Below are 13320 nucleotides of genomic sequence, written 5' to 3'. Positions count from 1 at the left end.
TATGCATTCTTCTGTCAGTTTCTGTCAGCGTTTAGTACTGAACTATTGGCACACATGCAGTTACCTTTGTACATGTTTCCATCAGAGTATTATGTTTAATCTTCCTGAAACCTTTTCATCAGAGCACTATTTTGTAGAGGGTGTAAATGAACGATGCAACTTTTTTAGTGTTACACAACTTTTTTAGTGTTACACTTTGGAATAAGTGTAGACTTCACAGTGAGGCGATGCTCTGCTTATGATATTTGTAGAAGATGTGAAATGGGAGGCATATTGTTAGATGAACAGCACACACATATGTATAAACAGAGTCTGAAGCTTTCATGGCCTTAGCCATGTAACTGTCAAGTAAGTGGTGGGCAGATTGAGCAAAATCAGAGCCATCTAATGTAATCTGATGGCTTGATTTAATCGCTACAGCACCTGTGCAGTATTAACTGTACAGTAGACGATCCGTTTCCGTTATTATCATTAACATAGTCATAATCATGGAATATTCCATCCTATCGTCCCTTACCCACCAACCAAACAAACCCAAAAACTAACCATATCTAGGGATATCTTTTTAACCAACCACACCCTTAGACCACCGTAGCTCACGGCGCGCTATCGTTGGACGGCGTTGCATGGCCGTGGCATGTCTGCTAGGGGCACCGTGGACCGGTCAACGGAGGCAGGCGGCCTCGAACACCCGGTTCTCTCACACCTTGCGTGGTCGCGTCTGCCTGCTGCTCTACTACTGCACAACAGGTTTTCGAATTGGGGCTTTGCTCTGTTTTTATGTTGTCTAGAAAAGGAGAATAGACAACCTAGTCTGATTGGTCTATGGTCGCGGGGTGTCTGGTCTAGGTAGTCTCTCTGGTCGCCAATTCGTTCCCCCCTCTCCGATTCATCCCGTTCAGCGCTGCGAGGTGCAGAGTGGCAGCAGCGCAACACAGTGTGTGTGTTTGGGGTGGGGTGGGGTGGGGGGGTTGATCTTCTCAACTCCCTCCGTCCAAAAAAACGAACCTAAGACTAGACGTGATATATTCTAGTACAATGAATCTGGACAGAGGTATATCCAGATTCATAGTACTAGGATATGTCACGTCCAGTCAAAGTTATTAGGACCGGACCGGACGTGGAACCGGTGAAGCCCTCGGTTCACGGTTTGAATGGCTCAACCGGTTGGACCGCCGGCTCAACACGAGTCAAATATCTTCACATATTAATCAAAAACATCAACGAGTCCATAGCACAGTGGTGGGAGATTACTTCTTGTGACCACAGGTAGGCAATTTGAATCCTATGCGCGGCCCTTTTCCTCCTATTTTTCTCTTCTCACCCATCCCACGTTCCCACTGCCCTGTTACCGGCTTATTCCCCAATTTAATGTACATTTTTTCTCCAGTTCATACCTAAAACCGGCGGTTCAATCGGTTTTCCTCCGGTTTAATTACATGGCCGGTCTTTTGGCTGGACCGCACTGCCCTGTTACCACCTTATTCCCCGATCTAATGTATAGTTTTAATGTACATTTTTTCTCCAGTTCATACCTAAAACCGGCGGTTCAATCGGTTTTCCTCCGGTTTAATTACATGGCCGGTCTTTTGGCTGGACTGCACTGCCCTGTTACCAGCTTATTCCCCGATCTAATGTACAGTTTTTCTCCAGTTCATACCTAAAACCGGTAGTTCAACCGGTTTTCCTCTGATTTGATTACATGGCCGGTCTTTTGGCTAGACCGCGGACCAGCCGAGGCCAGTTTTCTCCAGTTCATACCTAATACCGGCGGTTCAACTCCGGTTTGATTACATGGCCTGTCTTTTGGCTGGACCGCGGACCGACCGAGGCCCTGGTTCGGATCGCCGGTCCGGTCCGGTTTTAATAACTGTGCGTCCAGTAATATATTGGTTTTTTATGGGACGGAAGGAGTAGTGTGTAATTTTGCTGGCATCGTAGAAAAATAATTCTTAAGGCCTGTTCAGATTGTAGCCAAAATAAACCTAACCAAGTTTTGGCAATGCCAAAATTTTGGCAAGATATCAATATTGCCAAAATGTTGGCAGGATTTCTTATGTATTGGCCAAATTCGGCCACAACTAAACGTAGACATTTTTTTTGGCAACTTTGCCAAAAAAAATAATATATGGTTGAAAATAGCATCTGCCCTTAGCATAAGGGAAGGGGCACGCGGCGGAAAAAAAAAAGCGTGCATCGCCGCCACCTGACTCCACCGCCGGCCTAAGCTAGTTTAGCGATTGCCATTCATAAGTTGATTTTCTTTAAGAAAAACGGAAAGGCATGGTTTCAGAAGGTCTAGTTGCTTCCAGAATCATGCAAAATATGGCAAGGGGTGCCATGCGTTCTATATGGCACTCAGCAAGTGCCAAGTGCCATAAAAAAAAATTTTCTGCCGCGTGTGCTCCTAGCCTTCTACCAACTCGCGTCTACAATGCGCACATGGATGAGTCAGTGGCATAGGGTCTAGGGAGCGACTTGTACGGTCATTATTCGATTAATCCCTCCTACAAGGGATCGATGAAGGATTTTGGTGGAGACATATCATGAGGGCCTTCATCCGAACCTGCCAAAACCACCAATGAGCTGTAAAACAACCAGAAGCCAAGTCTGGATGAAGGCGAGGCCCATGGCGAAGCACGAAGGCGGAGCCTAGGGCGAAGCAGGGACGCAACTTCGCACGGGCCCAACCCGAGAAGGCTGTTAGGAGGCCCACAACTTAATAGACATTGGTTACCCCTGTAAATGTCACCATCATAAAGGCATTCATATAATATACCCTATAAACAATAAACCCTAGAGGGTAACAGCTTATACTAGATCCATGTAATGAGGGATCCTAAAAATTTTACTAAGTCAAAACATCCAACCAAGTTTCATGTTCTTTGATGAGACGCAATTGTCATTTGACAGCAGATTTAGAGATAATTTATTTCATTTTTATTGTGGTGTTGAATTATTTTTTCTCAATCCACTCCGATCCCTCGCTCTTAGGGATTAATCGACGCCACTTTCTTGCTGTTGGATGCATAGGAATTGCATCGAAGATGAGGTCCTGACGGGATGAGGCTGGGTTCAAGAGTTCAAGCAAAATTTAGTTCAACTAGGCCTTAGGTAAAATGCTCAATGAATAGCAAAACACAAAACAGCAAGGTCTTGAGAAATCTAATGATATAATTTTGTTTTGAACAAAAGGTTTTCCTTCCCTATGCATCACTCCTTTTCTTTCTAAAATTAAACTACATTGCTACTATCCACTAATCATCAGCTAGAACGAAATTGCTTATATTGCCCTTTAAAGCTTTATATTGCAATGAATGAATCTGATTCAGAAAAATGTCGCTCATCCCCAGATTAGCTACAAATCGGACTGCACCACAACTTATACCTGTTCATATAGGGTGGCAAATCATATTAGTTTTGCCTGGATCGGTAGTTCAAAAAAAAAATCACAACTTGTATCCCCGAACACAACCTCCCAAATTTGCATTCTCTAGAAACTTCATCACAGTTTACCTTAAGTATTTGCTAGTGACAAATTTCATCTTTTTCCCAGCAGCGCATACCACCTAAACCCTTTGAAGATAATGAGCCAATCATTGCCAAAAGGAAACTAAGGTCAGTGCATCAACAACAGAAAGAATAAAAAGCTGTGCAGTCATTCATGCAATCCTTAATATGAATGGCAAGGCACGAAAAAAAATATATACAGCACTCATTCGTGCAATCCATAACACGAATGGCAAGGAAGAAAAGCCACAGCTACAATTTAGTTTCAAGAGAAGATGTTAAGCGCAATTTGCATACCATGCAAATCTATGATTAACATCTAGTAAAAAAATGCTATCCCTATTTGCAGCTCTGAAAGAGACATATATATTCAGTACAAGGTCAGGTAATGGGAGTCTCTATCACTTGACAGTAAATCGTAAAAAGCCACTAAGTTTGATTGCTAGATAATTTCAACTCGTGCAACCTAAAGTTATCACTGGGTGTGTATACAGAATTGCAAGAAATATAGTAAGCCAGACAATTGATAGTCCAGCAGCCACCACCTTTTCCCATACTAACTTGAGCCAGAGGTGCGAAGTTTTCTGCATTGCAGAGCATGTCTTGCACCAACGGGTCTGCAATCTACATGCACTAAGAATTAAGGAGCCCAAGATGACGATGGCAACGGACTACTAAGAATGAAGGAACCCATGGTGGAGATGGCAATGGACTGCTTGGTGATGGATCTGTTGTTCTGCAACAAATCGATCCATCCTGACCATGCTGAAACCGAGTGTTATCAGCTGAAGGATCATTGCAGTGGGTAAAACATTTTTGACCATATCGATTGCTCCATTGCAGGCACAAACCATTAGAGGTGGGGGAAAGGGAAGAAAGTATACCTGTCTTTTTTTTTCACCAAATACCAGCAGAGTGACGTCAAAGCAAAAATGGATACAAGCAAAGATCCACTTGCTAGATGCAGTGCTCCCAGAATGCACTCAAGAACGAACAAGTTCCAGGCAGATCCACTCGCTAGATCCATTGCTCTTGAGGATGGCAGCAAGAACAATCAAGTGGCTGGGACATGAGGGGAGGTTTACTTTGGAGAATTACCTCTGCACATCCGTCCGGACCGCCCAATTTCCTGAGCCGGGATCAACCACCTCGCCGTCAACCTCAAGCTCTAATCTCGTGAATGGGGTGTTGCGCTGGGACCAGATTAGTGGCGTCCCATCGATTTCCAGCCCTAGCTCATGCCACCGCGCCTGCTTTCGGCTGCCGCCGCCGCCGTTCCCCCAAGCTCCTTCTCCCTTCTCCTGACAAGCTCGCCAGATCCAGCGAGAGGCATCGGTGGGCGGGCAGTTGCGGCGCGGCGAGGCTCAAGCCACGAGCCACCATAGCAGGGGAGGAAGGGGAAAAGGCAGCGGCAGGGAGAGCAAGGGAGGATGGCATGGGAACAGTGGCTGGCTAGGGTTTCGTGGGAGGGGGATTGGCCAATTGGGTATGCTCATTTTTTCAAAAGAACCCCTTTCTGTTCGATGTTTTCGAGCGCAGTTCTATTTTTGGATTTTTCTCTTCTTCATATAAAGTTTTCCTTCTTGTGAAGGGCCTACAACAAATTACTAACAATGTAAAGGGTCTTTTTGCAAAATCTCCACCCTCATCATCCTACCGTTCAATGAAGCCGATCGGACGGCGAGCGGGCACAAGGAGGGAGGCTGCCTCCCAGGGCGCGGGGGCGACGTGGATAGTTCCGCGTGCGAACACGCCGCCCTGAATCGCTCTCAGCTCGCCAATTCAGGGCAGGTTTTAATTTAACCGATGAAGTAATGAACAGCTAGCCTAGTGAAGTACCAGGCTGAAATTAATTATGGCATCGCCACAGCATGCATATTAACTCTCTCAAATCATAACACACTCAGGCACTTTGTTCATTCGCGCAATCTTCAGGACTAACGTCATTTGAATTAACACGCCCCGCGATCTGATGCGGTGGTGGCCGCGTAAATTTCATGCGTGCGTCGCCGCCGCCGGCCGCTTGCCCGCTGCCGCCTCATTTCTGTGTGCGTCGCTGTCGCCGGCCTCGGCGAGCCTAGCAATTTCTTCGCTAGTAAAACTGGAAACGTAGAGGTTTAGTTGTCAGGTGTCAAAATCTTGTAATGGATGCCATGCATTCTATATGGCATGGGGTGCCATTGAATTTCAGTTTTTTCCGCAGGCACCCACCGAGAAGCTTAGCGCGATCAATGGAACCACAGCCCGCGCACGGGCCCCTCTTGAAGCCGCGGCCTCATCTCGGCGCGACTCAACGGCCCGGGAGGCTGGCGTGTTGGGGTGGCCTGGCCCATCCGTGCGCCCGGGGCACCAGCGCGGCACCGGCCGAAAAAGCGGCTGCCCACGCATCTGCACGCAGAAAATCCCAGAGGAATAAGTTCACCAGAGGTCCCTCAACTTAACAGCAAGATTTTCTGAGATCCCTCAACCATAAAACCAGAAATGTTCGCTCCTAAACTCATTCAAACCATTCACCGGAGGTCCCTTGGCAGTATTTTTGCCTGATTTTGGGGACGTGGCATCCTAGTCAGCAAAAATAATAAAAAATTTCGTGGGGCCCACATGTACGTGAGAAAAAAATATAGGATCAACCATCTTAGTCAGCAATCTTCTCTCTTTTCATTTTTTTTCTTCTTCTCTTTCGGCATGAGTGATAGCAGATATGACGAGCAGTGAGAGCAGTGAGGCAGAGGGGCGGCGTCGGCGATCGTAGAGGGCGAGCGGCGGCGTGCGGCCGGAGCAGGCGGAGGGGCGGTGTCGGCGGCTGCAGGCGATGGAAAGCGGCGGACACGCGCGGTCGCAGAGTGCGAGAGGCAGCGGGTGACGGTGCGCGGCTGCAGCAGGCGGAGGGCGGCGTCAGTGGGCGAGCGTGGCTGTGGCGGTGGCAAGCGGCGGGCAAGCGGCGGCTTTGGGCTTGGGCGGAGCAGAGGGGCGGAGGACGCGGGGTGCGCGACGACGCAGATGGGGAGCGGCAACAGTGTGCGACTGGAGGCAGGCGGAGCGGCGACGTCTGCGGTGGCAGGCGAGCGTGGTTGCGGAGCATCGGCGTTGGCGGGCGAGAGGCTGACGGCGGAGTAGAAAGGCAGCGACGGGCGAGCGCGGAGTGAGACAAGGTCACCGCCGCCGCTCGGAGGGAGGCGAGGTCATCGCCTTGGGTGCCTCTCGTGCTGCTTTGACGGCGGGAAAGATGGGGAAGGGGAGGGAGAGGACGCGGATGCGACAGAGGGGAACGACGCGAGTGCGCACAGCGCCGTGCCCAGGACGAGGAGGGGGAGCGGGCGGAGAGACGAGCGCCAAGGCCGCCCTGCCTGACAACGACGATTACGAGCTCCCAGCGCCGCCACACCCGCTCGGGGACGACGACGACGCCGCCGACCGCCTGCCACCGCCTCCTTCCTCTCCCGGTCTCGCCCGCCGTCCGCTCCGCCCGCAGCCCGCCGCCGCTATGCCCGCCGCCTGCATCCGCGCTCGCCCGCCGTCCGCTCCGCCGCAGCTCGCCGCCGCACTATTGTCTCGCTCGCCCGCCACCCGCATCCACGCTCTCCCATCACTGCTGCGCCCGCCACCGGCCTGAAGAAGAGAAGAGAGAGGAGATAAAAGAGAAGGGAAGGAGAAGAAAAGAGAAGAAAAAAGATGTGCAGCTGACATGTGGGCCCCACGAAATTTTTTAATTTGTTTTTACTGACTAGGATACCACGTCAGCAAAACCAGGCAAAAATACTGCCAAGGGACCTCCGGTGAACGGTTTGAATGAGTTTAGGGGTAAATATTTCTCGTTTTGTGATTGAGGGACCTCAAAAAATCTCGTTGTTAAGTTGAGGGACCTCCGGTGAACTTATTCCAATCCCCGAGGGCGCCGCTGCGGAGCCTCGACCCAAGAGGAAAAAGTCATCGCTACGCTCTGCGCTCCGCTGGCTGTCCGTCCGTACGCGCAAACGAGCCCGGTGCGTCGTTGGGTCTAGGTTGGGCCTGCTGGCAGCGCTGTGTGTGTATGACTTGTGAGGAGGCGTGGTCCTCACAATAATCTGTTGCGCTGCAATTTGAGTTGAGACCTGAACGGGGTTTACTGTTTCCAGATGCGCTGGCAGCTTTCTTTCTCTATCAAGCCAGGGATCTTTGCCATGCTATCTCCGCGCTTCGCTTCGCTTCGGGGGCTGCGCCGAGCGTGCGTCTGGCCTTGGGTCCTTGGCCCACGTTGCCTTGCTTGTTGGCTGCGGCACACCAATGCTGTTGCTGGTCAAATATATACGTGTATGTCTATATTAATAGCGATACATCCATGCTGTTGGTGGTGGCAAGTTAGGAGCGACCTATCAGTGATATGAATCATAGAGATGATTGTATTACATACTATGTTTACATATTTATCCGATATTGTTCCTTGAAATAGATAACTTATTATTTGTTAATGAATATGTGATTCTTTTATGAGACTCTTTATATTGTATATTGCTATTTCTAAAGGATCCCTGATCAAATATTATATGTGGAACAAACATGTTTATATGATCAGCACATGTATTAATTGATAATTATGTCTCATAAATCGTGGTATAGAGATACCAAATTAATAATGTGGACACATGATGGGGAACATGTTGTTGGATAGACCCAACATGAGACACTGCAAGAGTCATATGTGTTGTGTCATCAGTGATCTTATTTAGTGTTAGTGTTAGTATTGAATCCTTAGACCTGAGATTATCATGGTTCTCAACATGTGTAGTAGCATACTTAGGGACTGCTAAACGCTACTCCGTAATTGGGTAGTTATAAAAGTAGTTTCCGGGTATGCTATAAAACATGTAGTGGGATATGAATAATCAATATGGGATTTGCCTCTCCTATGAAGAGATATATCTGGGCCCCTCGATGTTATAAATTATGGAAGTGCATGGCCATGCCAAAGGTGATTGAGGAGTCAATCACAAATTATATAATATATCATAAGTTCGAGTGAATGATTGAGCTATTAGAGGATGGCACATATCTAGCCTTGAGCTTAATCGATATTGTGAGGCAAAAGGGTTCATACAAGTTTACACTAGAGGTTCAACCGATATGATCTTTATGTATGCCCGGTGGGTCAATACGTTCTGCTAGGGGCCGCTGTTGACACGTGGACCGAAAAGGAATTTTCGAGTTACAGCCTAGTGTATACGAACCTGCAGGGTCGCACGCTTAAAGGGCCAGAATAAAGGGATTGGATGGAGATCCAATATGCACTCAATCAAATAGGGATTCGAGTAGGACTCCTATGGGCCTCGAAGGCCCAGTCGCGGATCCTATATATTCATGAGGGGAAGTGACCGGCGGAATTAACACACCACGTGAAACCCTAGCCGTCACTGCCATCCCCGAGCAAACCCTAGCCGCTCGTGGGTGCAAGCACATCTGCACGTGGCGTTCCGTCCCTGTATGTGTGGACACCGGTAGAGGCGCCGCTGGTTTATGGTGCTGATCGGCATGGGAGTACGGTGAGGAGAACGCAAGAGGAGGAGAAGGTCGAGCCGGTGCGATCGACTACTTCCTCTACGTCGACACGCGCTACATTACGAGGGTTCCTTCGCCTTCTTAGTGCCTTCTTCCACCGCGCAGCGCGTTCCAATACTTGCATGGTTCATGGTTTACGCGGTAGAAAATTTTGATTTATGCTATCGTAGCCTACGCGTATCCCAACACAACCGAGCACTTATAGTTAATAACAAGAGCAAGACCTTCCTACTAATATAGGATGGCTGTTGTTCGTAGCTACGCGGGCGTGCATATTCATCGGTCCTTGCACCTTATTTCATGTGTAATGTTATTCCGTTTTAAGATAGATATTAATGGTTGTTCATTAGTGAATGGAGCCATACCTGAGATGTTAATGTAAGAATGTGGGTCCTCCATATAAGGGCATGTATATAGTGAGGATACTATATAGCCTATACCTTGTTGATCCGTATATGCACTACTATAGAAAGTTAGAAACAATATTTCCAAACAGCTAAAATATATTTTTGTAAATGGGTGTAGCATCTGCCAACCCCTAGCTGTATGTAGAAATAGGGATTTTTCAGGTGGGCAGCATAACCACATGCGAAAACAAAATATTGGCACGGGGCATGTTATTGCCACCTAACTGTATTTTTTTTCATGCTAAACGAAACAAAAATCCCCAAAATTGAAATCCTATAAACCCTAGTTCACCTACCGAGTTGGGTTTACTCACTTTTTGGGGTGGCTCGGTTGCGGCGGGAGTGGTGGGAGTTTGCTCAATCATGTCGAGATTCCTTTTGTCACACTGCACAACCATCTTTTCGTTTCTCGGTATTGTGATTATTCCTTTAGGTCCTGGAACCTTAATCCGCTAGTATGCGCAGTGCGAAGCCCCATGAATTTTGCAAGTGCCGCTCTTTTGATGATAGCATTGTACGCAGTGTGAAACTCTGCTACATCAAAGGTGATCTGCTTTGTCCGGAAGTTATCAGCCTTGCCGAAAGTCACAAGCAACATTATCTTCCATAACAATCTTGATGATGACTATGTGTAACGCCATGGAAGAGCTGCTTTGAAGAAATGAGCTCACTTCTAGGGATCCCTATTGCGTCAAGAGTATCTGCAAAGAGGAGGTTGATTGTGCTGCCATCGTTGATGAGAACACGTGCAACTTTGACATTCCAAATAGTAGGCTCGACTACTATCGGATATCTATCAGGGGTTGTTATCAGAGAACTCGATCTTCTGACCTGACCACTTCATTTTGGACATTGATACCCGGGATGTGGAGCAAACTTCACGTTCTACCTTCTTGCATTCTCGCTTAAAGGAATAGGATGTTGAACCACCGAAGATGTGTGCCACGTGTTGGTCGAAGTTAGGAAAATCTGGTTCGTCGTCGGATGAAGGGTCGCTGTTACCCTTGTCTCAGGCTATTTTCCTAGCCTTGGCTTTTTGGAACACGTTGCACTCGAATATGTGAGCACTAGTCTTATGCACTGAACACCATTGTTGTTCCTTTGACATTGATGTTCCTTGTGTCAAGTGACCTGCATATTGCACTGTGAAGACTCATTTCCGGTTACCTCACCTGCTCCTGCATGAATTATCTTCTTCAGAAAATATAACCACATAATTGATGCCCTACACAGTTCAGATACTTATGAAGCAGTAATTTCCACGAAACAAGAACAATTCAAGTGAAGAGCACGGTGCTGGCCAGGGAGGTCGCGCGGTGGCCATGATTTGCAGTGCGGGGATGATGAGATGTAGATATCGCGTAAATTCCTATGCAAGCAATCAACGAGGAATCGCCGAGTGCAGCAGAAGCACCTGGATTCCATATTTCCATGTGAGGAACAAAAATGGGGAGATGTGGAGGGGCAGCGACGCCGAGTCAATTTCGCACGATGGGCGGTGACAGGCAGTGGGAAATCACTGAAGGCGGAAGGCGTGTATGAACCGAGGGGGTGAGATAGACGAGTGGTTCGGTCGAATCAGGATGACTTGAACCAGAAGGCGGACGCCGTTGTCAGTAGCGTCCCGAGCTAGACATTGATAAAAATAGCGTCCGAAAGTGGATGCTCTTTCCAACGGCGTCCTTACTAATTTTCTAATTCATGCCTTCTATTTATTACTTGTTTAATTTTGGGATTAATAATTCTATAAATAAAAAATTTAGCTCAGCAGCACAGCACTCATGTCATCTAAATTACCCTCAATTTTCATAACCCATTTACACAAGAGACACAAGTTCATAAACTTTAGTATTTTAAAACCCCATATCTCCATACTCCATAGGTCTACACAGAGCTTGCCACTTGACCATGTGGTATTTCCTCTTTTTCTCCACACCCTGCCAGTAAAACCTCCCCCTCACTCCAACCATCTTCTTATGGAACTCCTCAAGAAGTTTATAAAACCCATAGTGAATAAGGGAATACTGGAAATGCAACAAGTAATTCTAATTTCCCTACCCCCATAGGAAAAATATCCACTCTGCCAAGACCCTAGCCTGTTTTCAAAACACCCTCCCCCCTCCCCATTGCTTGATCAGATTGTGCATAGATTTGGTTGTGAAAATACCATTTTTTGTGTGAGGCCAAAATGTTTTATCTGGTTCCTCACTTAGAGTAAGCCCACTTAGTAAGGCCATAATCTCCCCAAAACTCTACTTGTCCAAGAGGTCCAGCTTTCTTGTAGAGGATATATCCCAAGAAACCTCATTAGTGACTTCTTTTGAAGTTGCATATTGCTGCCTTCAAATTTTGTACATGCTGGGGTACATATTTTTTCAATGAAACATTCCCAATCCAAACATCTAACTAGAAGTAAGTTCAATCCCCTCTTCCCACCTTTTTTCACAGTTAGTCTCCCAAGAATCCCCTTATAATCTTTCTAACCTCTCCAGAACCGAGAACCACCCTAACGAAAAAAATTGGAAAACCTTATTTGGCAAGTACTTTTTTCTGAAGAGCACAACACTCATGTCATCTTAATTTCCCTTAATTTTCATAACCCATTTACTCAAGAGACACGTGTTCATATCTTTGGTATTTAAAAAGACCACACCTCCATACTCCATAGGTCTACATAGAGCTTGCCAATTGATCATTTGGTATTTCCTCTTTTTCCCCACACCCTGCCAGTAAAACCTCCCCCTCACTTCATCCATCTTCTTATAGAACTCCTCACAAAGTTTATAAAAACCCATAGTGTACAAGGTGATACTAGAAAGGCAAGAATTAATTATGATTTCTCTACACCCATAGTAAAGATTTCCCTACACACATATGCCTCTTTTCAACTTTCTGCATTACTAGCAAGAGCTCCCTCCTACCAATCTTTTCCACCCCCATACGAATCCATAATAAAGTAGTTAATCGGCTAGGCACCAACTTTACAGTTAAGCATATCAGCAAATCTCTCTTCCACTACCAGACTTGAGTGCAAGCCTGTAGGCAGATATATTTTCTATTGGTCCCACGAACGGCTCACGGAATTCCTCTTCTTTACTCACCCAATGACATACACCTCACTTTTATGGTTATTTATTTTCATACCAGACATTTCTTCAAAACAAAAGAGTAGGAATTTCAAAGCCAGAATATTCTCCTCAGTAGCTTTTGTCAACAATATTGTGTCATCGGCCCATTAGAGATAAGGCAAACCCCACAATCAAATGTGGAACCACCCCTTAGGTAGACTCAAACTTGATATAAATTGGGCCTCCATGTCCTAGCATCTCACCAAGTGCTTCCCAATCCTCCCTCATGCGTATCCAAAGGATGTTTTCCTCATCACATGTGGTGGAACGCAAATTTGTGAGCACTATTTTGGCATTAAACTCAATCTAAGGAATTTAAGCTATATTACATAAGGTATCTCGATAAAATATACCGTGTGAGAGTAAATAATTTACTAATCGAAAGAACATAATACCTTTGCGGATGTTTTCACTTCTCATGAGATTAAACACAAATTGAACTTACAATAAGTTATTTTCAAAACCACAAAACATATGATAAGACTCTCATAATGTATGCTGATGCGAACACACTCGCAAAGGGTGGCCCGATCTTCTCGATAGTAGGATGAAAACCAAAGATAACTTGTTGTAGAAACAACGGGTAACTAGCTTTATACCTGCTAAGGTTGGATGCGACCAAGCAACGGGGAGAGAGACACCGAAACCGTGAGGACTTCGACTCGATCTCCGAACAACCGCAGAATCACAATCTGGGACTAATCCACACAATACGGTGCAGCCGAACTGGAAGCCGTAGAGCA

General features: G+C 46.6%; 1 long non-coding RNA gene across 2 annotated transcripts; it reads right to left on the bottom strand.

Annotated features, from left to right (window-relative positions):
- Positions 1 to 3131: 3131 nt before the first annotated feature.
- LOC4329264 (uncharacterized) lies at positions 3132 to 4964 on the bottom strand. 2 transcript variants are annotated; one of them, XR_010739718.1, is made up of 3 exons: positions 4395 to 4964; positions 3517 to 3576; positions 3132 to 3388 (listed from the first exon to the last, which is right to left on the bottom strand). It is a non-coding gene; the product is annotated as an uncharacterized lncRNA (long non-coding RNA). The 2 variants fall into 2 exon arrangements; XR_010739717.1 differs by having other exon boundaries at positions 3132 to 3576.
- Between the last annotated feature and the right edge of the window lie 8356 nt (positions 4965 to 13320).

Source organism: Oryza sativa, chromosome 2 (assembly GCF_034140825.1).
Source record: "Oryza sativa Japonica Group chromosome 2, ASM3414082v1".
Lineage (NCBI taxonomy): Eukaryota > Viridiplantae > Streptophyta > Magnoliopsida > Poales > Poaceae > Oryza > Oryza sativa.
Note: the sequence above shows the minus strand (reverse complement) of the source record. Positions and strands in the feature narration are given on the sequence as shown.